Source organism: Corvus kubaryi, unplaced genomic scaffold (genome assembly GCF_017639235.1).
Source record: "Corvus kubaryi isolate FWS band 111438036 unplaced genomic scaffold, C.kubaryi_AGA036_p1.0 37285, whole genome shotgun sequence".
NCBI lineage: Eukaryota > Metazoa > Chordata > Aves > Passeriformes > Corvidae > Corvus > Corvus kubaryi.
Window position 1 is genome coordinate 1245989 of NW_024581089.1, and position 25598 is coordinate 1271586.

General features: G+C 44.6%; 1 long non-coding RNA gene across 1 annotated transcript; it reads right to left on the reverse strand.

Moving 5' to 3' along the window:
- Positions 1-1320: 1320 nt before the first annotated feature.
- Positions 1321-19315, reverse strand: LOC121663903. The gene is made up of 3 exons (XR_006015810.1): positions 17832-19315; positions 5338-5410; positions 1321-3567 (listed from the first exon to the last, which is right to left on the reverse strand). It is a non-coding gene; the product is annotated as an uncharacterized LOC121663903 (long non-coding RNA).
- Between the last annotated feature and the right edge of the window lie 6283 nt (positions 19316-25598).

Below are 25598 nucleotides of genomic sequence, written 5' to 3' on the forward strand. Positions count from 1 at the left end.
GAAAAAGATACATTCTACAGATATAGTCTGTATTGGCCCTCTGTGGAGGTTGCGACAAGGCAGACAGAGACTTAATATTTTGAGGGTAAAAGTGCAGGAATACTTTTTCAGAGTTTTATTGATGATAGAATCACAGACTGGTTTGGATTGGGAGGCACCTTAACGATCAGCTAGCTCCTATCCCCCTGCCATGGACTGGGATAATTGCTTCTCCAACAACTGCTGCCTTGAGATATTTTCAGAAGTGTTCATACTTTAGATAGAACACTCTATCAAGGGATTGGAGAAGTGGAAGATATGAAACAGGGATTTCAAACAATGTCACCTTCTCTTCCCAGTCTGGTTTTTGCAGAGGTTACAATGCCTATAACCTGTGTGCCTTGCACTGCTGTGATTGCTTGCTTTGATAGGGTGCTGTTAGGGGAGGATTGGTTTTTCTAAAAAAATACTGTGAATAACAACTGGAGCTAAAAATGGATCCAGGCACTGTGATACTGAGTGCTGCACTGTCAGAGTCCTCTTTGGCTCCACAAACCAAAATGCTGGCAGGTCAGTTCCTGCTACAGGGACAGCTGTGCCTCAGTCAATAGTAAGAGAAAGGCAAACAACAGGACATGGCAATGATGTCGAATCCTGCCTGTCACCAAGACTTAATGTCAGAATTTTAAGTGTCCATCAGGTTTCATAGACCTTCCCCTCAAAGAGAAAGAGGCCTGGTTATAACCCAAGAGGCTGCAGACAGACAGGGAATGGAGAGGAGAATTCCCTCTGGAGGGACCTCAGCAGGGTGACTGGTCTGGTGTTCCAGGAAGGTTCTGCTGTCCCTGCCTTGACAAGACGCCCTGACAGGGCCGATTGAACAGCTGGTGAATACCATGCAATGCTCCATTTTTACAGTCAAGTAGGCATTAATGTTGTGCAGTACTGTCAAATTAGGACATTTCTGGGGCTGCAGTGGAGGCAGAATTTTGAGCAAATGTTACTGTCAAAAGTTTGGGTGAGACCAAGTTTGAGGATATATTCCTGGAATGATGTATTTAAACTAAGCCTCAATTCTCCTTTTTTTTGGTCCAGATCAAAGGCTTTTTGGTCTAGGACTAGAGTTAATTCCCAAAGCTCCCCTTGGACTTTCCCAAGGATGGGAAAAAGAGGAACCTTAAAAAGAAATTAGGGAGAGGCACCTGCATGTGCAGGAGCTGTGTAATTGCACAGACATGTGGAGCCCAAGGAAGGGAAAGATGTATAAAGAGAATATGGACAGAAACTCTGTTGTCCTTTGTTTTGACTTGTTATGGGAGAAGAAAAATGACAGGATGGAAATGAGAGACCACAAAAATCTTTATTTTAATGTGAGTATAGGAATCTGTGTTCAGGATGTATAAGCATAAATTCATTTAGTGCCAGTGATTATACAGGAAATGGAGGACCACTTAACTATTTTAAAGTTCAGGATGTTGTTAAAGAGAGGAAAAGGAAAGTTCTCTCTTCTCTTTGGAGTTTTTATTTTATGAGGTGGGAGGGCAACAGTGTAAATACAGATTTGATTGGAGACAGACTCTTTAGTCGAGTGCTTTATGTTAAACTGAATTGCATTTAGTAACTTCAGGTATATAAAGGAATATAAAATTTAATGAAACATTAATATAACAGGCTTTTGCCACCAGAGGCTTTGCACCATAAAAAGTGCGAAGGTTAATGGCATGAGAAACAAAGGGCTTCACATCCTGATTAAACCAAACCCTCTCCAGTCTGTTTCCTGTTCTGCATGAGGCACCATCACTTGTGCTGGGATCTGCCAAGGTTATGGCCTTTGTTCTTTATTACCCTTTGGGATAAAAATATCCCACTGTTCTTGTGGATGCCAAGCTCCTCGTGGAGGCTCTGGGGCTGTTGGGCACACAAGGAATGGAGAATTCAGGTTTTGGCCTTACTGCAGAGAGTGCCACTGGTATTTCTACTGGTGCAGTGCTCTGCTGTGCTGCAGGATGGGTCACACGTGCTGACAGTGTCACCCGTTATCAGAGGTGTATTCAATCATTTTACATCTCAAAACATGAGGCCTTGCTCTGCTCTCCCCAGTCCCAGTGTGAGTGGGGGGATTTTTTTGCTCTGATCCAGTTTGGTGACAAACTGTAACCAGTGTAAAACAACAGCAGGTTCTGCTGTTACACTCTCCTCAATCCATTGCTATTCATTGATTCATCTACTTCTTCCACTCTTGCTTATTTTCAAGTCCTAATGTAGTTGTTTGCTCTATTATATTGGAATTAAAGTCCAAAATATCTGAAGCAAACTACAGTGGACTCCTAATAGAAATGGTCAAGAATCACAAATAAAAAAGAATACAATTGGTAACAGTGAACTGAGCACTCTGGGTGATTTGTTTTAAAAAATCAGGTTCTACTTGATTGCCAAAGCAGGAAGATTGGCCTGTGTGGTACAACAAAGGTTTAGTTGACTACATGAATTTCTTTGGCATTTCTACATGAATAGTGTTAGTCACTGGTGGTAAAAATATATTCTGAGCCAACTTCTTTTTTGTTTTCTCCTATAATTCATTAAATAATGCCATAGATCAGTGTGAAAAATCTGAAGGCATCTAATTTATGTTTAAAGAATGAAAAGTTTCCAAACTCTATTCAGAAAGTGGTGGAAACTAAGGGTACTTGTGTGAAGTAATAGTTAGCTTTTGTCAAGCACTTTCTGTCAAAAGATTTACAATTTCCCAGAAGAAATGGAGTCAGGGAAATGAAGTGTGCCAGATGTCTCAGTCATTGAGTGACAAAATCAAAGTGTCTCCTAGGGTGTAATACCCGAGAGTAGGGCTGCAGATGATTACAAATATATTGATATGTTGTCAAAATGATCTTTTAACTACTGCACTTGACTATTCAAGCATATTCTATTAATTCTCTATAAACCAGTAATTTAATTGATTCTTCCTTACTACGTCTTCAAGGTATTCCAGGTCTTTAAAGCACCCTTGGCTTCCTGAAGTGCTTGTTGATAACCCTTTGATCTGCCCAGCAGAAATCTGAATGCTGATAAGCGTTCATGTTTTGGGAGATAGCTCCAGACACAGGGGTGTGGCTGTGCATTGAAAGCCTTTCCAGGTGAGTTTGTGTTGCAGTGAGGAATGAACACATTCTCAGTGCTCCTCTGCATGAAAACAATCAGCTGTCAGTTTTTCATGATCTTTTGTGTGAAGCACATAGAGACAGGTGCAAACCACTGCATTTTGAGTGCTTCCACGAGGTGACAGTGAGGGTAAGAGAAAGAGGAGTTACTGGTGCGAAGCATCCTCAGTGTCTGCAGATACTTGGCCCAAAAGAAGGGATTTGAGGTTACTTTCCTGCCCCCTTCCCCTCCGAGGTTTGCATACTCCTAAACTGTGGGGTTTTGATGCTTCAGTAATGATCTCTGCCAGATTTCTCTCTGGAGGGCACCACTCTGTCTCTTCAGTTTTCTCTGAGCTTATTGCAGTTCTCCATGACAGGAGCTCTTCCTTCTGCACTGTCTGCACGCCGTGGCATCCGGTCTGCGAGGAAGATTCCCAGGCACGTGGCTCTGTGGAGAGGGACAAATAACTGCAGCAAAGCTGTCTGGATTGAATAAAGATCCAGTCACTGCCCACTTGCTGGTACCTATCCCAGGGTGAGGGCTGTGGACTCCTGCAGAGCACAGAGGGGATGCGGGGCGGGAGGCAGCACTCCTCAAAGGCAGGGCACACAGCTGGAGAGGTGTCTGGGAAACGCTGCTCATAATTCAAACAGACCTTTGAAAGGTTCTTTCCAGGCTTCCAGAAGAGGAAGGAGATCCTCTGGGGGGACAGGTGGAACAGATGCTGGGTGCAGGTACAAACTGACCAGCTCCTGAAAGCTCCACCTGCACAAATCAGTTCCCACCCGACCTCTGTGTCCCTTCACCTTCTTTGCACCGCTCTGTTCCTTCACAAAAATATTATTGCATTGAAGGCAGGACAAGGCAGGGGACAGAAGTACCTTGGCTCCAGCACGGAGAAGACAGATTTGCACTACAAGCTTTGTCACCTGGAGAAATTTGCAGTTTTCTTTGATAGCAAATAACACATGGAGCAACAGGAAATCTGCCAAGCGTGGCAGAGGCTGTAAGTCACCACTAACAGGGGCACTTTATCACTGACAAGGCATGAAGAGAAGGAAACACAACCACTGTGGCCCCACTGCACATGAACTCAAAGCTTGAGAGACATCTAGAACCCACACAATTCATAAAGATTGAAAGCAATGTGTTAAACCCAGCAACAACAGAAGTGATTAACTCCAGGCTTATTCTAATGCAGGGCACTGAGAGCCTGAACCAGAATGGGCCAGGTGCAAACCACTCAGGTATCGCTGCCGTGTTCTGGAGAAATACTTCCCAGTCTTCATCAAACCATTATTTTATGCCACCAGAGCTGGGCTTTCTTTGCAGAGAATGAAGAGTACTGGACAGCAGATAAAGTGTTAGTGGGAAGGAACCTTGTGAAAAGGAGGGGCAAAAGGCAATCCAGCATTGGCAAACTGTGAATTTTTTGACTCTGCCTTGCAGCCAGAAGAGTTGAGTGATTACTGGGGCTTAGACCAGCACTGAGATCAGAATGGAGTTGCTGCATTAGACCCATTTAGAGAGAGTCACTAGACAGTTCTTTAAGTTGGAAAGAACTGGAAGTTCATAATTACTTTGGCTTTATCCAGAAGTGTAATGTATTTAATTCTTTCCCAGTGCTGGAGCAGGCAGTCAGTAATTACATTAATAGTGTTATCTCCCTTATTAAAGAATGTCTTATCTAAGTAATAATGCTAATTTATATGCATCTGGTATAATTTGAGCTTTCAGGACTTTTTATGATCATATATATGGTTTTGTCTTTATTTTGATTCTTCCTGACTCCTTAGACATAATGTCTTTCTTGGTGGACAAAATATCATTTTAATCTCTAGGTTTAAATTGTTTTTTAGCAACAGGGGTAAGTTACAATTCTAAGCAAGAGTGTGAGTCTGACCCAAGAGTTCTGGCCCTCCCCTGATCTCTGCTAGCAAGGGTGAGGCTGCTCCAGTTGTGAAATATCCTCGTGCATCATATGGTGCTCCCAGTATTCCACTTCAGCCATGCAGGCAAAGAGTGGTTTTCATAAAGGCTGTTCCAAGTTTGCTTGGAATCTCCATATTTCTAAGATTATTTTTTAAATAAAGGAACTGTTGTGACAGCTTGTACCAAGCTATTTACAAAAAGCTATTTCTCTTTCACTTGAGTTTGCAGTTGAATTTTCTTGTTGTGCTGATTTGTGACACGTTTGGGTTTAATGATGATACTTACCATGAACTTGCCACCTTTTATCCAAGAGTTTTTCCTTTGTAGCTCTCCAAGCTTTTTGAGTGCATTTGCTGAACTGTGAGATTGAAATTTAAATTACTTCAATGCCTTTGATAACCCTTGTAAGAATTATATTTCTTAATTATCTTTTTCAGCATTTAGGCATTTCACAGATTGGGAAATAGATTTTTCAAAAAGAAAGTCTTGCTTATACAATCCAGCTTGTTGTTTCTTTCTCCATAGGAATTTAATTTTTATTGGAGTCATTAAAACCGTTAATTTTTGATTGAAAAAGCTACACTTGGACGTTTCAGAAGTGCAACCCCCCTGTCTCCCGGGAATCACGGATCACTCCTCTCATTTGCCTGTTTTCCCATGGGCACTGGCCTCCCTTTGGGTACCAGGGGACACTGGCACACCCTAATCCCAGCACCTTTTCTTTTAAGTTATTACTGTAAACAATGGTTGTATCCATTAAAAATTCCTCTTAGTCTGCCTGATTCTCTACAGGAGTGAAGCTGTGTAGTCAAAATGCTGTAACACATCCCCATTCCCATGGCAGCCTGCTTGCTCTGGCTTGATTACTATTTACATACAGCTTTTAGAGAAATGTGTTACTCCAGTGAGTATCTCCAGTTCTCGAGTGAGATCTGTCTTTTACTGTGAGAATTTAGATAAACATTCACTGTGTAATGAAATACCCACAATTTGCACTGGAGCAAAAGGACTACATTTAGTCAGAATTATGCTGTACTTTGGGCCACGTGCAAGATCCTGATTCAATTCAGAGTGCAAATTAGAGTGGAATCTTTCTGCTTTCAAAAGAATTGACCCAAATTCCAGATCATTCCTTGGGAATGCCTCCATTCCCTCCCACCCCATTCACCATGAAAAATATGAAAATCAGAGCTTCATCCTGCTGAAGGGAAGAAGGGAAATGTTTAGGATCAGGGGAAAAGTAGTGGATTTGGAGCTCGAGTAGGGAGACATTTCCCATCAGCTCAACAGAAAATTCTGATAGAAATTGCTGAAGTAAAAAACGTGAGGGACGTTTGGGACAAGCCAAGATCAGCAATCAGAGAAAGGGCAGCAAGTGCAGCACCACAGATCTGAGGGGTTTCCAGAACTTCTAATCCCGTCTTTGTCCAAGTAGTTTTAATGAAAAAGTTCCATGTGGAGGCCCCAGGGACAGCTCTGCAGGAGCCTCATCCTTGTGCAGGAGGGAGCAGGACCCAGCCTGGCACCACCACAGCCATGGGGACATCGTGGAGAGCTGCCCCTACCTGGGGTCTCTGCTTAGCTCCGACTTCCACGGCTCCAGTGCCCCGCTCCAGAAGGGAAATAACATTTACTTCATTTACTCATCACTCAGGAAGCCCTGGGGATTTGACCCCAGGCACCCTGAGACTCAGAACATCCTTCCTCTGCAGATACTGTGGCTCAAACACGGTGCCAGAGACGGGGAAGAAAGCAAAATTTCATCTTCTTCTTTAAAAAACAGGAAAAGTGGGCTTCCCTGTGCAGTACCAAGTGTTTCTTGTCCTGAGGGGAGGAATTAGCTTTTCTGTGTCTGTTTAACTCTGCCTCTTCATACAGCTGGAAATCCTGGGAAGGCTGACTTACATCTACAGAGAAAGAACTCATAAAAATGTGGGTTTACTTCTAAGAGACAGCAGTAGTTTTGCTTTTCCTGGGATGCTGATAGCCTGTCAGTGGAAAATGTAGGCTTGGACAGTCTGGGTATGATTTATCTTCCTATGAAACCTGGCTTGAATTTCCCAAACACTTCTAGTTCATGATAACACATCTTTTATTTCACTTCCTTCCATTGTTAGACAGAAAACATCACCTGATGAGTGGCCACAAAACGCAGCACGAAAAGTTCTCCAACCCAATTTCTTACTATGCACAAGTGGAAACAACAAGAGTTTTATGAGTTGGCCCGTGTCGGGAATATTCATTTTACATGTGTTCATCAAATAAATGGCACTGAAGCCACCAACTTCAGCCATGAAATGTACCCTTCTTAGTGCTCTTCAGGATCAGCAATCACCAAGTGTTTTTTCAGCTCTGACAGCTAAAAAGTTTTAAACGAGAGAATAATAAACATTGAAGAATTAATTATTCTGTTTTAATTAATTTATAACTATTTTATTTTAAAAAAATACAAGAAAAACTCCAATCAAGTATCTGAATTCCCAGTATTTTAATTGCCACAGACATGATTATGATAACCCAGAAACTTTGAACTTTTGAGGTCAGAGCAGTAGGATATTCTCAAAAAGCAGTTCCTGTCTGCTGTGTGGTGGTAGTTGCTAGAGCCTGCACAAAGAAGTCCTCAAACACCAACTAACTAACCAACCAAAGAGTATAAATGAATCTGTACAAATGAAAAGAAATTCAGTGATGCCTTATCCATCCCACAGTTTTGGGTGTAACAAAAGTTTCCCCACATCTGCAGAGCTCAAACCTTTTTTTTTGTTTATCTTACTGTCATTCAGCCAAGCATAAAAGCTGGGATGACGTGAGAAAATGAAGTGTACAAGCAACATGGAAGGCAGGCACTCCCTGAACTAACAGTGGGGAGATTCTGACTGAGGTGGGCTGCAGGACCAGGGTATTTCACTATCTTAGCAAAGGAAGGTGGTTTTGGCAGCAGCTGTTTGAGGAGGTTGATGATGATATTCTGCTCTTGAACAGAAAAAACGTACAGAACCAGCAGGTCAAATTAGCCTATTTCTGTTAAAAGGAAGGTTCTAGAAATATTCCTGTTACAGCATTTCCAGTGGCCACCTCTGCAGGGAGGGAGCAAAGCTGGTTTAGAGTGCATGGAAAGAGGAGCTGAGAAACCCAGAGCGGCTCCAGTGCCTGACTGGGATCCGTTAACAGCAATGCGAGTCCAGTCACTGAGCCCTGTCTCAGGCAAAGCTCTCCCTGCAGCCACGGGCATTGGAACTTGGTAAAAATGGGGAATTGTAATGCCAGGTTTAATAGTGCTTGTTATATTATCTACTACATTAAATCCCTGACAAATATTTAATGGGATTAAGTCTGTCTTCTGCTCTAGATTTATATAGCGCTGCCCGGGCATAAACTTCATTAAAGCTCCCTGTAACAGATATTTGAATCCTAACTAGAAAGTCTCATTTTCCAACATCACATCAGTTTTACCTTCTCTATTTTATCCCTATTAAATCATCCCTTCCCATTAATTTATATTTCCATTCACTTCCCTTAGCTTTAGCTACTTCTCGGGTACTTATTTCAGCAGCTCTGTACTCAGGTTCCAATCCCATGCTTTATGTACAGGACTCACTCTGTGCCTAGCAAGGAGCTGTATTTCCTCAGTAACTGTTAAAATCAATGAGACCTGACAGATTCAGTGCAAAAGGGAACTGTGTTTCTTACAGGATTGTGTTCACAGAACACAGAACTCTCTCTGTGTATGAATTTATGGGTAAGTGCAGACAGATTTTCCCGTGAAGATCAGAAATAAAAAGGAAAAGTTATCTCCACTTACTTTCTGCTTTAGTCAGCAACATCCAGCATTAATTTATGAAAAGACACATATTTCCCTTCTCTCTATTTTGTTCTACTGAATTAATACATGCACCTATTGTGATTCTTGCCTAATTGCAGACAGACGAGGCATCTTCCCTCCCTTGGGCCACGCTGGAGCGCAGCATCCTCTGCAGGTACAGTGTGATTGTGTGGCCTTTTGCAAACAGCTGCTCCCTTCTCTGCCTGTGCCTCGAGCCAAAAAGGAACCACTGAGCTCGTGTTCAGGAGCTGGGTGTAAATATCCGACAGATGCTGCAGAGCTCCGGAGCCAAACGCGCAGTTGTGCACGATTGGAACAAACACGCCTGGTAAAATCAATGCATAATTAATTGAATTGCTCACTCAAAACTTCAGTGCTGATTGGATCAGCCCTCAGTTATGTAGACTTTTTTGCTACCAGCTGTGGCTTAAATGAAATTAATTTGGCCCATGTGAATAGATATTATTTACAGTCAGGTCAGGTGCTGTGCTGTGGATTCATCTGCAAACCACCCATTATCTGTGCATTGTTTGCACTGTGAACTGAAGGGCATGGGAAGTTTTTCCTTCTTACAGTAAATTTTCCTCTTTCACCCAGCCTTCTCTCAGCTCCTTTTATCTTCCAGTTTCATCCTTACCTTTAGATAAATTTTTGCTGTTACTCCTTCAGTGGCTGGCTCTTACCTGGAGATGTAGAAGCACAGTAGAAACTCAGTGATGACTTTGAGATGTGGCCATTTAGGAACCCACTCTGTGACCACTATATAATCACTATAACTACATATATCAACATATGGCAACAGAAATATGACATTGCCATCTTTTTCCATGGTTCACAGCATCTTTTTTTTTTTTAATTTAAGTGCAGAGCATAAGCTTCAGACACACCAGGCTTCACAACATTTGTACTAATGCTGCCAAGCCACCCTCTAAAATATTTTATGAACCATGAGAACATCTTAATCTGTTGGCATTTCCTTAATTAAGACAGTTTTACTGCTGCCTGAAACAGAGGTGTTACATTAGCTGAGTATCTCTGCACGGTGTAAATTATGGCATCTGTCTTCTAAATAGAAGTTTGCATTATGCATTGAGGAATGAGCTGGTGTGCATTTAATTTAAATGGATGATCAGAGTTTTTTGAAAATTAATATCTACCTTTCTAGGAGATTTCCATTATGTTAAATTACATTTTTAAAAGCACATTACCTGAGTAATGTTAGTGCATATCGATTCATAACATTAGCATTTCCTGCCACAATGGAGCCCTTGAAAACAGCCACTGAAAAAACACGGATTGTTTAAGATTTACCGCTTTGTTGAAATTCTAAGAAATGCTGGTCAGGTAGAAATATTTTTTACCTTACTGTGTCAAACTGCACAATACAACAAATTAATTTTCCATGATTGTATATACCAATGGAGAGTTAGGTCAAATTATTCATACATATAAAATTTAATACTTTCAGAATCTTGCATTTTCCCCTAATAACACACACAAATATTACATATTCTCCCCCAAGACATTCACTGCTTACGGCAGGTAGAGGAACTATTCTGCAGAAAGCCAAGGTGTCATGCTTTTAAAAAGGTGTAAGAGCTCTTATATAGATGATTTTTAAAATAAGAGGTGATTTCCAATCCCTTGGAATTGCTATGGATTGCATCCCTACAGCAGATATTGTGGTGGAGGAAGGATTGGCTTTGGAACTATTTATAGCAGAACTGAGGTCTCTTAGCTGAAAGGCAGCTTATAGAGCCCAATAATTTCTAGTTTTGGCCCTGATAGAAGTGTGTGTGTGTCCTGACAGGATCAGCAGCTCTTCCCAGGATCAGCAGCTCTGGGGGCCGAAGGGCCAGGGCCCAAAACCAGCGGTTTCATCACAGCAAGGGTCAGCGTTGTTCTGTGAGGCATTGGAGATCTTCAGATGCTGAGGACAAGCAGAGGCAGCAGAAGGGAAAGTCCCAAGCCTTTAATCAGTGCTCGGGAGGTACCAAACAGCTGGGGCTGTTAAACTCTGCATCAACAGTTCTGCTCCTGCTCAAAGTGCTCCCGGGGAGCCGCTTCAGAGGGAATTGGTGTGTCCCTTCCAGCAGCACAGAGAGCGGGCAAACAGCTGCACACGTGGGCTCTTCACTCAGTGCTGGAAGGAGAAGGGTGCTTGGCTCCCTGCTCCCAGGCATCAGGAACGGCAGATGAAGGTGGTGCAGCCAGGGAATTCTCTCTCCAGAGGACCAGTTTAATGTCTCAGTGATCTCATAGGATTGCTCCTGATTCTCACCTTGGGAAATCCTTCAAAGCCTCCAGGTTTTGGAGAAAGCCTCAGTGGTATATGCTGGAATTGCCATGTGTTGTTCTAATCATTCTATCTTGTTCTTTTCTCTGGCATGGGGATTTCACCCCTTCCTGCTCTATCCCTCACTATTAGTGCTGGTGCTCACTGTCCACAGGCATTCTCACCAGTGCTGTGCAAATCCTGTATTTCCTGCTTCCTGCAGCATTATGACTTTCTCTGCTTTCTCAGCTCAGAAAATCAGCACAAGATTGCACACAAATTATGGCTTTACCTCCCTATGGGAAAGGACCAAACCCATCGTATGGTTGGACTCGGTGATCCTTGTGGGTCCCTTCCAACTCAAGGTATTCTATGATTCTATGCGTCTGTGGTTATTACTAAACTAGAAAACCAAAATGTCGGAGGAATGGGAGAACTAAAAGAATTAAATGTTCGCTCCAAGTTTTAATTTTTTTTTCTTTTACTCTGAATTTAATTTCATAATCTAAACTTGGGTTCATTTTGTAAAGTATTTCGCTGAATGCTCCTGATGTGGTTTTCTTTTGTTGGTATCCTCCATGGAAAACATATTAGTTACTCTGACATTTTTGCAGCTCTGCCATGAAAAGCCCTGTCAGCTTCCTGTTCCATGATGTTTTCCTCTCCCAGACTTTTCTGCTCAGGCCCATATCACAGAAATACAGATAGTGCTGGGAGCAGTGGCTCTTTCCTCATCCTACCAAAGTAATGAGTGTGTCAGTGCTTTTCCACCTTTTTAATGCTTCTCTTCCAAATCCTTGCCACTTCTCTGTGGAATCATTCTGTTCGCTGGCCATCCTGGAGAGGCTCCGTGTGCCTGCTGGCTCCTGGATCCCACGTTCAGAGCTATGGCTGCACACAGCCAGTTGTACCAATCCTGCTTCCACACTCAGCCTCCAGCCCACGTGGGATCACACCTGGAAAAGTGCAGGGCTACGGGAATGATGGCATCAGGCTGGATATCAGGGAAAAACTTATTCACTGAAAGAGTGGTTAAACATCAGCACAGGCTGTGGTGGAGTCACAAACGAGTGGATATTGCACTTCATGTGTGATTTAGTGGCCTTGGAGAGACTCAGCCAAAGGCTGCACTTGATGATCGTGGAGGTCTTTTCCAACCTTACTGATTCTGTGATTCTGTGATTGGGATTTGAATGAGGGAAGCTGGAGCCAAGCACCAAGAGAGCCAAGGCTCTGTGGGTGCAGCAGCAGGGCTGGGATGGATTCCAGTGCCACGTGTCACCTCCCCTCTCCCTCCCTGCCCCAGGCGTGTTTCCAGCAGCCCGATGGTGCCCTTGGAGCAGCCTGTTTGCAGCCTGGCTGTCCCCGAGGGTGTGCCGTTTGACTTGATCAGGGATGGGACAGAGAGGGCTCAAGGATGTTTTCTGTACCAGGTACCCCACAAGAAGACCCTCCCCAAGCCCAGCCCCGCTGTGTGGTTGTTGACTCATGTTCTTTGCACTCAGCAGTACCTGTTGGCACTTAACAGCTGTGAATGATTCAACGAAGTGTGCTCTCCTCCCTCTCACTTATCCCTGCATTGAAATTGGACATTCTGCATGTGGAAATTACAGGTTCCTGTGCTCTGAGGGTGATTCACAGAACAACACGACAGGCACTTGTTGAGGCATCGAGGGATGACTTCATCCCTTGCTGTTGTTTCAGCAACTGAAAGAGGCTTTATCTAGGATGGGTTTCTGATCCTTTTCACAGATTGTTTTTTATCCTTTACATCACACTTGTCTCTGATCATCCTTTTTTGGTTGTTTTGAATCCATAAAAGCATGAGACTAAGAAATAGTCTGTACCGTCAATTTTCCACCAAATGCTGGAGGTCACTTCTATTTCTTGGGCCAGACACGAGTGTTCTGAGCCACTTTCACTTTGCACCACGGTGCGGAAAGCTGGGAGTTAAAACCACCTAGGAATGGGGTCAGGCACACAGCTGACAGACTGGGGTACAACTGCACGTTGTCTCGAGCAGTCGGGAACAGAATCCCGGGATGGGCACGGCTGGAAGGGGTCCCGTGGTGCCCCCAGCCTGCCCAGGCAGAGGCACATGAGCAGCAGCAGTGAATTGGGGCGGGGTGGGTCTCTGTCGCGGCACTGTGGAGTCAGCACTGGGAACTCGGGTGGCTTCAGAGGACCAAGCCCGTGGCTGTCACCCCTGCGCGGGGCAGGGACAGGCACAGGGCAGGGGACACGGCTCGCTGTGACCACGGGCAGCCGCTCTCCCTGAGGAAAAGCTGCTTGATGAAATATGCTGAATGGTCACTCTGCAGACAGAAATGTTTCCAGCTAGAATAGGACGTCTGCAGTTCAAAATGAGGCTATCTTCTTAATGGGGCGTTAATTAGTGACCCAAGTGCTTTGCCGGGATGATTTTAGGGGTGTTTGTGGATCAACGGAGCTTTTCACAGGCACGGAGGCAGCTCCTTTGGAGAGCTGTAACCCAACACCAAACACTGCTCCTTAGTCAGCAACTCTGCCTCAAGAACTGACATCCAGAGACACGGGGAGAAAGCAAATCCACCTTATTATTCAGTGCTCTCCTCCTGAAAGGATTTCGTAACAGATGAAAGGCTGCCACACGGGATCTGTCTGCCCCAGCCTGAGCAGCTCCTCCTGTGCTAAGAAAAGAACATGGAACTTGTGTCTGAGATCCATCTGAGAGGTACTGCCCCAAATTTACATCGCTGCAGGAAACTCTGTTGCCAGATACGCACAGACACAGGTCAAAATAGCCCAGGAAAACATTCCAGGGAAAAAAGTCTTAGATTTACCTTGAGAGGCTGAATCTCAAATAGTTCTCTGAGAGGATTTTTTCACCTTTTTATAAATGTAATAGTAATGATTTTTTCACCTTTTTATAAATGTAATAGTAAATGTAATAAAATAAAATTCAAGCATGAAATTTATTAAAGTCTTGGCTCCAAAAGCTGGAGGTCTGGGGTATCTGTAATAAGTTGTGAGTACCAAATGAGCCTCTCTTCAGTACTGACCAGTGCAAAGCAGTCCTGGGTGTTTTCCCTTTAGTAAGGAAAAGATGTTCCTCCCTGCAGAAGGCATTGAGGAGTCCATTAGCAAAAATCCCTGAATGGGGACAGCTCAGGGACAGGGACAGGGACAGGAAGGGAAACAATTTTAATTTTTAATATAAAATAGAAAATTATTACATTCTAATATCTGTACTGACATTTATCTTGGAATGACAGCCACGGAACAAGTTATATTTTCCCTCCAAGTTTGCAGGAATTTTTCAAGCCTAGATTGAGTTATAACAATATGTCCTGAAGAGAAGTTCAGGGTTAGATCCCTTTGCATTCTGCTGGAAATTTACCCCTGGATCATTCCCTAGCACGTTTTGTGCCGCTCCAGTGTACTGCTGCCACCAGATGGCCCCTGTGGTGGCTTCTGTTGGGAAAATCAGCGCAGGAGCTCGCCAAGGCAAAGCATTAAAATCAATTTAAGGGCAGAACACTGTTTACAAAGATTTTGCATAACAAGGGCCTGCTTTCTTTGCCGGCTGAATTCTGTGAGAGCTGATACGAAGCGTTTCACCAAGCAGCACATTCCCTGTCATCAGCTGAGAAGGATGCTGTGGATGTGCAGACCTTGTCAAGAATTCTTCCTAATTTTGCACCAAACAGAGCAAGATGAGGAGCAGAGTGTCTGAATTACAGTTTTGCTGACCTTGAGTTCACAAGATTCTGTAACTGCTCTGAAGTGCAATCTTGGTGAATAATGTCATCAGCACCTTTCTGATGCAAAATAAAAAGGAAAATTAAAAATAAGAAAAGGGGAAGAGGAAAGGGGAGAAGGGAAAGAAGAAGAAAGGGAAGAGGGGGGGGGAGAAGGGAGAAGAGGAAGGAAAAAGAAAAAATAAAGGAGGAAAAAAAATCTCTTGTCAGGTTACAGCTGTGGTTGCAGCAAGCAGAACAAGGGCTTTGTCTGCTTCACTTCTGAGTTTGAACATGACAGAGACACTTCCCTTTTTGTCAGGAGCTCTCTGAAACGGGAACGAACACCCAGGCAAAGGCCTGTGTGATGTCCTGAGCTCTGCTTTTGCTTTGGAGCCTGTTTGTTTTGGGTAAACACTTCATGCTTGCCCTTGTAGCAAGTGTGGCAAAGGCAGTGGCAGAAATTCTGGGAGTTTAAAGGGCAAAAAACCAACAGACAATAACAGAAGCCAAAAAGGAATGAGTTGAAACCTGCTTGCAGTCGTAGCTGCACCTTTTTGAAAGCTCTTTTTGTTCCCAAGGATGCATTTATTTCATTCTACATCAGAAATTCCTCGAGATCTATTTCAACTGTCAACTTATAGCCAGCATCAAACACAGAAATGACACAGGGATGACTTTTTGACAGCCAGTTTTTGAGAAAATGTAGCTGCAAAGGGAATTTTTTTCGCAAAGTTAAAGAGTCTTTCCAGGCCACACATTAAAATAATGGCAGAACTATGTTCCTCAACAGATCTGAGTAATACAAACACAATTACGAGATCTTTTCTTTACATTCCTTTTTTGGAAAATATCTTTTTCAGGTGAAAGGCAGAGCCAAACATTAATAATGCATCTTTTCCCTGTAGTAACTCAGCAAGTAAATGCAGTGAGAGACTTTTAAATGCTGGATCACTGACAGGCAACACCAAGTTCCCCATTCCCAGCCCTGTCATAGTATTCTTCAAAGATGGGTTTCGAGATCATTCACCCCAAAGTATTTGATTAGTGCCACTTGTGTGCTTCAGTAAAGAGCTACTCACATGAATTAATTCAAGATACAGAGGATACTTCTTGATTACATGGGGCAATGGAAGACAGAGCTCGGGACAATAAAAGGCTTTATACGGGGATCAGGATTAGCTTTTCTGTGTAGGAATGGATCAGATTTATCACATAATTTAAACTGCACCTTCTCTGCAAAGAAGGCATTTCTGAAGAGAGAAATTCACTTTGTTGTCAATACAGACAAAAGAAAATGTCCTGAACAGGTTGAGGATCAAAACTCTTATGAAGAAAACTGAGCTAATGCCCATTCCAGAAGAGTGGGGCAGAGGTTTTAAAAGCTAAGGCACTTCTTCAGTCCAAGTCCTCCCTTTGGGGTTGAGCCCTGGAGTGTCACATACAGGGAAGGCCCCACACATGAAGGGAGGGATCTACCACAGGTCAGATCCTGCAGATTTTGCTGGGTTTGGTCCTGACTAAAACCACAGATTGATACCATTGCCTTCATTCCTGGTATCTGGGTCCTTATAAACCTTTGCTGCCCTGGATTTTGCAAACACGTTTGCATCGCTTTTGCCTGACGCGGATGAAGGACAGCTCCGAGGATCCTCAGTAATACCCAGGCCCTGCATCTCTGTGCACTCCTCCCACCGTGTGTGGCCTCTCAGGGATCCTCCCCAAGGCTGCCAGAGCAGCACAAACCTCAGGGAACCCGGCAGTTCATCTTTGTGGGATTGCTGTTCCTTGGGGAAGCTCCTGGAGCGAGTTACCTCCGAGAGCTGCAGTTCAGAAGAACCCTCAGCAGTTTGTCACGAGCTCCCAGTTACCCCATTCTGTGTTTTAACAAGTCTAAAATCTCAGTTCCTGCTGAGGAACTGGGAATAAACTACATTTGTCATTTGTACTAAGGACTTGTTTGACACGGAGTTCCTCCTTGTGTTCTAAGAGCCTGCCCAAGGGGAAACCTCTGAACAGCTGATTAACACTTTGCTGCTCTCAGAGCTGGTTCAGATCATTACTCTCCTCTGGATAAACGACCCAGATTAATTTTGACAAAGTAACATGCACAAAGAGACTTAGGAAAAAGGTAGCTACTTATTTTTGTATTGCATTTCCAGAACTTACATCTCCATCTCTTCTTTGGAGCAGCAGCTCTTTCCCTTTTTACTTTTCCTTTTGAGTAGAATTCTAATTCATCTTTTGCCTCCAGCTACTCATTGACAGGGTCAGTTCTGGAAGCTTCTTTGTCTTAGAAGAGCTGTTCCCTCTGCCAGTCTGTAATCTCCCCCACGTAAGTGTTCACTCAGTGGTTTGCTGCCACAGTGTTTTTGTCATTCCCTATGAAAATTTTCAGGCTGTGATAGAGCCTCCTCTTGAGAAAACCCCAAATCCTCCAAAAGCAAGTACATCTCTTTTTTTAAATTATTTTTTTTTAACATTTCAACTGGAAAAGCTTCCAGAAGTTACTGCATTTCTCTCAGGTCTCTGAAGAGAGTGGGATCAAGGCTTTTAAGAGTCCTGATCCGTGTGAAACCTTGACTCACCAGCACACCAAGAGCCCTGTTTGTCTGACCAACCACCGAGAGACTGGGGCTGCACATGTTCCTGTGAGCATTTTAGTTGAGAGCTTTTAGCAGCAACAGGACACGTGGAGTGAAAGCCACCGACTGCCTAAGGACAGCATCCCCTCGGCCTGGAGTCCCTAAGGACGGCATCCCCTCGGGCTGGAGTCCCTAAGGACGGCATCCCCTCGGGCTGGAGTCCCTAAGGATGGCATCCCCTCGGGCTGGAGTCCCCCACCGCCCACAGCATTTCGCAGCCCTTGCTCATGCAAGACCAGGAAAAGGCAATATTTGGCAATCATGAAGCAGCAAATACATTTTTTTCACGTAAGCTTGGACAGAAGTAAGTCTGTTACCTTTTAACCTTCCCAGAGGTGAACAGAGCTTAACTCCAGGGCTTCCCAAGGCGGCTGCAGCACGAGGGGAGGGAGGCTGGAGTTCCACACACCAGGTCAGCTGCTAAGGACTTGCTGTGGCTCCCAGCCTGAAACTGTAAATACAGACTGTTCCTAATGATGGAGCCCAGCAGCAGCAGCAGCTTTCATCCCCTCCGTGTGCTCCCCAGCAGCATGAAAGAGAAGGGATAACAAAAGGGATAAGAAAAGGTTGAGCCTGCCTGACCTCAGCATTTTCTTGTTCAGCTTTTCATTTCCTGATTTGGAATCTTTACCTAAGACACCTTGAGGTTTAGTGTGGTTTCTTTGGACAAGAAGCAATTGGAATTGATTTGTCCATGTTGTGATGTGCTTTTCTTTTTTGGAAAAGGATAGAAGAGTTCCCAGTCTGAATTTGCAAATCTATTTTTAAGTCTTGCTGCAAATAAAATGAAAGAACTTAAATTTCCCTCAGCTGTTGCCAGTGATAAAGATGGGGGGTGATTCTTCCCCCTTTTGTACAAATGGAATGTTATTTCTCCTTCTCTTCACATGTGTATATTTATATTCAGTGATATATTACCAGTTTCTCTTAAGAAAAAAAGGATATGGTAGAAATCCGAACAACTGCAGACTAATGAGAGTGAACTACAGTGAGTCAGAGCAAACCTGGGCGCTTCTAATTGCACTGGTACAAATGTACCTTAATGACCACGGCATCAGAAAATACCCCTTTAATCACAGCTGTTTGCTCATGCCCTGCTTTGGTTAATGACTGCCTGAATTAACATTGCCCTTTTCTGCCTGCTATGATACATTAAAATGTGATATTTCTGCGTGCTGATCTTGTCAGTGGATAGTGCAGCTGTCCTGGGGGGCTGCACAATTTGCAAAAGCAGGTGAACTGCTCCACATCACCATTAAAGCCATAGGAATATATCCATTAAAAGGTGCTCTGGATGCAGGACAGGTGGGGAACCCAAGCCTGCAGGATTTATAGGTTGCTGCAATTCATGTGAAATGAGTAAATGGGGTTTTTTCCTTCAAGTTTTGTTGATGACAAAGACATACAGGGTATGGTGTGCCCTGCTTTCAAATTGTGATTTTATCCACTGGATTCAGATGGCGTGAACAGGATACATACTGGAAATATGATTAGGTACTGATTTTTCAGGATGTTTCTTCCCCTGCCTCCCCTTTTTTTTTTTTTTAATTTACATTTCTCTTGGAAGGCAGAATTATTTTCCTAATGTAAAAATATTACTGTGCCATCTAAGTGATTTTCTGTTCCTGGCATTCTTGGAGGCAACATGCCAGTTACAGATGTGAAAAGAGAACAAGAAATAAATGATAAAAATCCTTGGTTTTCATCAATGGAGGTGTCCAACCTGAAATGCCTGTGGCAGGGGAATTTGGACAACACTCTCAGGGATGCACAGGGTGGGATTGTTGGGGTGTCTGTGCAAAGCCAGGACTGGATGATCCTTTCCAACTCAGGATATTCTATGAAATATCCTATGATTCTATGAAAAGAAATCCGTATTTCTGAGGGCTTTGTACTTTATCACAGTTGCTTAGTCTGACCTTTCTCTAATTTCTGTTCCCATGGATGTTTAAAAAAGAACAGAATATGATCTGATTTTCATGTTTCCTCATAATCTTATTCTGAAAAGCAGCGTTTGCTGAAATTTGCCAAGATAATTCAGTCTAACCATGGATATGGTGAGCATGGAAAAACTGACTCTGACCAATTAGAGCACAGAAAAATATCAGAATGGAAATGTATGGAATTAAAATGGAATAAAACGTCTTAAAATGGAAAATAGTGGGTGAATTTGACTCTGGCAGCATAGGTAATTATTCATTTAAGTGATGTGAAAAAAAAACAAACCAACAGAACACACACAAAAACCTCCGACAGTTTTCCATGAGCAGGTTTGCTTATTAAGTTTTCATCCAGAAATGACTTGATGAAAACTTTGGTTTGGGTTTTTGTTTTCTACAGAAATGCTGGTATTTGATACTTCATTGCTTTATAAGCTCACAAAAGCAGCACATTGCAATGAAGTCATGGAATCACAAGGAATGACGATGAAACATGGAATCAGCTATTTTAGCATTGTTACTTCTCCTTGCTTTCAGGGAATTTCTGAAGCTCTACTTTTGTTGGGGGGGGGTTATTTGTTTACTTTCCTCTTCCAGTATCCAGCTTCCTACCCTGATGCCAAGGTTGTGGTTTGTGTCCCTGTGTTTTTCATCTTTATGCGATGGGAACTGTTTCCTTGTGGCACTTTTCTGCTCTTGCCCCAGGTATTTGGCCCTGCAGCATGAATTCTTCTCCTTCAGTCACAGTTTATCCCACAACTTAAAATATGATGTGGTAATAAAAGGTCCTTGATTCCAACTCTGGTTTGGCTTCAATCGCAGCTTAAGCACCGAGAAAAGATTTTCTGCACCATTTATAAAATAACTTTTTAATTAAGGCCGTACTCCAAATTTCATTATATTTATTGCTAAATTAGAGTTATAAGTTCCATTTAGTCCCTCTTACAAAATTACTTCCCACTTTCACAGCAAAATTCTTTCTGTTCTTGTTTGATTTCTCTCTGGAGAGCCCCAGAGCCCAGAGTATGAGCCACGTCCCAGCGCCGTGTGAGCCCTGCCCTTGGTGTCACTGCCACCCTGCCACTTCCCACTCCCCAAGGACAGCTGGGAGCCAGCTCTGTGAACAACACACTCCTTCCTTTATGACCCAGCACTGGATCTGCCACTTCCCACTCCCCAAGGACAGCTGGGAGCCAGCTCTGTGAACAACACACTCCTTCCTTTATGACCCAGCACTGGATTTGCCTCTTTCCCCAAAGAAGCAAAGGATTCCTTGCTAATTTGTCCCTTTTGTATTAGGGATATATTGATATCGTTATTATTTATCCCTGTTAAATGATCACTTTTATGTTTGAGGTGCTTGATGCCTTCCATTAACAGTGCTTTTTATTTTACAGGACACAAGGACACAGTCCTTTCCCAAGGACTCTGCACAAGAGGACACTTTGTTTTTTGCCTGCTAACATTCCCTGATATCACTTACCAAAACAAGGGAAGCACAAATCACAGAAACCAACAAAAGCACAAAGGAAATGTTTTATGAAAGGCTCATTAGACTGAAGGCTTGGTTAAAGTTGCATACTTAGATGGATTAGTTCTGGACCTCACTTTGCAGGCAAACCTCCAGATTCAGCTACAGAACCTGGAGGAGCCAATTTATCATTTCTCTCATAAATCAAAAGGCAATTCCTACAAACAGTAATGATTGGTCCACTCAGGATCAGAGTCAGAAAATTAAAATTGAACTTTCTGCTGCCTTGTGGAGATGCCTTAAAATACGGTCTGTACTTTTATCATGCTTAGCTTGGGATATTTCAAATACTTCAGGAGCTGGCCAGTGTAAGAACAGCCTAATTGTCCCAGTGCCATCAAATCCAGACAGGCACCATGGGGTGGAGAAAGCCAGGAGGCTCCAAGGTTGACCTGAGAGCAGGTCAGGTACTCTCCCTTTACAGAAGAGGGGTTGGGCTTCAGAGATCAAGTCTAAAGACATTCCATTTAACTAAGAAAAAAGTGTAATATGATCACATTTTACAAGAGATTATCATGAAAAAGATTTGTGGTAGGAAAAGGCATGAGGAAGTTTCATGCCTTTAAGTAGAAATCAAATAAACTGTTAAGAGAAATAAGATGTCAGGTCTTAAAAGTGGGTTATGTTTAACCAGAAGAGGGAAAAAACTGAGCCAGAAACACCAGAGTTCCTAAAAGATTTCAGGTGCTTTCTCCTTTTTCTTATTTAATACCCTAGGGTCAGGTCTCATCTCACAGGCATTATTTGGCTTGTGGGGGCCATGGTCCTGGTCAGCAGTGGGATTCCTATTTCCTTCTTTCTCCCAGGAATCTCCAAAGAGTGCAGCAAATGGGCCCCCAAGGATGTTGTTCTCTGGTATTATTCAGCTGATCCTCTGGAGAGGACCAGGCACTGCTGGGTGTGTGGTGAGCACATGGAATGAGATCAGGAACATTTGTCCTGCCTTAGGACACAAGGAGAGAGGACACACATGTTAAGTACAGAGTGGGAAAGGGACTCAGACCTAAAAGATGAGACATTTAGATGAGATATTAGGAAGGAATTCCTGGCTGTGAGGGTGGGCAGGCCCTGGCACAGGGTGCCCAGAGCAGCTGGGGCTGCCCCTGGATCCCTGGCAGTGCCCAAGGCCAGGCTGGACATTGGGGCTGGGAGCAGCCTGGGACAGTGGGAGGTGTCCCTGCCCATGGCAGGGGGTGGAATGGGATCTTTAATGTCCCTTCCAACCCAAACCATTCAGGGGTTCTGTGACCTACATATAAACTCTAGCAACAGGATAAACTTGAATAGCAGGATAAAATTCCTTAGTGTCTAAACACAGCAGCAGAACCAAGAAGTGAGGGAGAGAATTAAGGGGGCAGGAGGGAGACTAAGAGAGAAATGCAACCAAGAAAGATGTGGCTTCGAAGAGAATTTTAAAAGAGAGAGATGGAGGGCAGAGTTAAGATTGAGCACAAATCACTGCATGACTGCTGGATCCTTGTTTTTAATATTACACTGACCTAATTAATTTTACATAGAAAAATATGTATCAGAGGCTTTTTCCTGGTCTTATCTTCCTTTGAAAAAAATTATTTCAGCTGTTTGCTCACCCATGGCATTATTAGCCACACCAAACCATTTTTGAAACAGTGACATTTCATGCTCAGCTTCTGCACAGAATTATAAATTTAACTCCGACAAACCACCCAAGTTAGGCAGCAAGTGCAAGAGCCAGGTTCTCAGAACAGGACAGGCAAACACAGAACAGGAAGGGACCCTCAGGGATCATCCAGTCCAGCTCCTGGCCCTGCACAGACACCCCAACCATCCCACCCCGTGCCTCAGAGCATTGTCCAAACGCTCCTGGAGCTCTGGCAGGCTCAAGGACCAGGATTGTGCCTGCTTTCTGGTGGGCATCAAACAGCACATGAGCCTCTGAGCACCAGGGATGTGTCTCTGAGTCTGGACCAGGCTCTGAACACTCAAAAAGGGTCCTCTGCAGGATACTGATTTGCCAGAAAATACCAAAACTTGAGACTCTCTAAGATTTTTCCAAAGGGTAATGGGGTGTCCTAGCAGGGAAGTTGGAGTAGATGACCTCCAGAGGTCCCTTCCAGCCCCAACTGCTCTGTGATTTATCTCTTGCCAATAATAAATGAGTAAGAGAATCCTACTTATGAGCAACATTCCCTTTCATATTTAAATCTTCCCTGGCACTTTCCCAGGCAAGAATTAACCATGTGCTGCGTAGCTTATGGAAAGGGACAGTCTGAGGTAGGATGTTAGCAAGTAATAAGAATGCTATTTTGATGATTTTCATATTTTAAAAGGTTAGGCTTGATGTCACTTAATTTTCTAACTGAGCAAATCTGAACAAGCTGGGTCTGCTTTTACAATCTGTTGTCTTCACAGATGCAGATTGAATATATTATTGATTCTATGAATATGCTTATCTTCTAAGTTTACCTCGCCTTGTTAATTCAAGGAGCGTGGTGGAGCATACAGGCTTTTGGAGGGGCAGAGACAATCCCTGAGACACAGAGTCCTCCTTCCTCTTTCAGTGCCGAGCAGCACTTTCAGTGCCGAGCAACACCCAGAACACACCAGGAACACGGTGCAGGCTCCAGGTGCCAACCCCAGGGCACTGCTGAGGGCTCAATGTATTTTTCAGGCTAATTCATGGTTTCCTGTGGAGAGGATTCCCAGTAGGTTTGTTTTGCTCCATGTCCTTTGTGGGCAGGTCAGGTTCATGATCTCGTTACTGGGATCCTGTGAGAAAACCCTCCCAAATCAGGCCGAGAACCCGGAGCAGCCCATCCCTCCTCGAGCCATCACTCCCCGGTTGCTCACCCGCCGCGGCTGGAGCTGAACGAGATACAGCTTTCCCTGTGGGAATGGAGGCATTTTCCTGCAACCGGGAAAAGAAAGAAAGGAAATTGTCACCCTTAACACACCTCCTGCCTCCCTCGGCAGTGCTCATGGGTCCCGTGAACTCGGGCATTTCTGCCTAAAAAGGGGTGTTCCAAACAGATCCTCGCTGTAGGAGCTGTGCTGCTCCACTTCCTCCCTCCTTGCTGTGAAATGCTTAATGAGCTTTTATTGTCTGCACATACTTTAATGAGTTTTGAGTGTCTTACTTTGCATTTTATTTTGCATACAAGAAGCAAGTTCACTTGCTTTACTTATTGATTTAACCCCTGATAAATACTCTGGCTGCCTACTGCCGTGCAGGTTCCCTCAGTGAGATACTGTGATAATAACTTCTTTCCACACAGAGCCGAGTCAACTGCGCTTTAGCAAATACGTTCTGAACCAATAGTTTTCGGGAAAAAAAATATTTTCAAGAATTCTTATGAAAAATACTAATCAAGTTACTGGGAAGGAGGCTTGGTCTCTTCAGAGAGCAGCTAAAGACGTGTCTGTGAAGTCAGCATCTCCACTAGGACTGGAAATTAGTCTTCCGTACCTCAGTCACCTCGACAGTCAGAGCAGCCCTTCTCTGCACTTGTGTCAGAGCAAAAGTAGCAGTTTTGCCAATGACTTATTTCTACCTAAAGCCAGAATGCCCCTGGAAAGCGCCAGACGAGTCGGGCTGTGGCTGCACCCTCCCCTCACGCCCCTTTTCTCCCTGACTGCGAGAGGCAGAGGGAGAAGGCTGGGACAGACACCTTGTGCTTGGGAGCAGCGTTCCCAAACCTGCGGGGCACAGATGGGGACAACCCGGAGCCTGCAGCCTCCCCAGGAGAGGGTCCCCCTCGCCCTCGCCCTGCGGCATCGGCCGCGCTCCTGAAGCGGCGCATCCCGGCAAAGGTGAGAACGAGTTCACTCCACCACGAAGGGTCGGGGCTTCAGTGACAGCAGAACAACCCCTCAGAAAATTTTATTAGCGGTAAGCTTGAAAAGTGGAAAGGTGGAGAGAAGAGGTAGAAAAATTAGAAAAAAAAAAAAAAAAAAAAGGAGACATAAAGAGGAAGGGAGGAGAAAAGCACGTCCTCACCTTCCTATCTTCTTCCTGCAGTATCTCCCCGTTTCCCTTTCCTACTCCCGGTTCTCACAAGCATTCCCAACACACACTTGGGATGATACAGGACCCAAAACCTCAGCAACTTTTCTTGGCTTGATGCAGTCTTAGCGGGAAGCAGCGTTTCACCAACAGAGGTTTTAGCGCCAGGGATGATGACGGGAGAGGCGGAGGGCTCTGCTACCTGACTTGGGGCGTGCTGCTGGGGTGCCCGGCTCGGGGGGCCACCCCCGCTGCCACCCCCGCGGTGGGATCCCGCTCCCCAGCCCTTGCAGGGACAGCTCCGGTCCCGCAGGCCGGGTCCCCGCCCGCCCCCGCGCACAGCGCGCTGCTCCCCGCGCCGCCCCGGGGCCCCGCTCCCGAGAGCGCTCCCCGCGCCTCTCCCGGGGCTCTCCCCGCCGGGAAAGGGGCCCGGAGCCGCGCGGGGATGGGGCGCGGGCATGGGATGCGGGGATGGGATGCGAAGATGGGATGCAGAGCCGGGGATGCGATGCGCGGATGGGGCGCGGGGATGGGGCGCTCGCCGAGCCCCCGCTGCCCCCGGGAGGAGCGGCCGCCGTTACTTAAGCGCATCCCGGCGGCGGCGGCCGCGGCGGGGGAGGCGGGGAGCGGC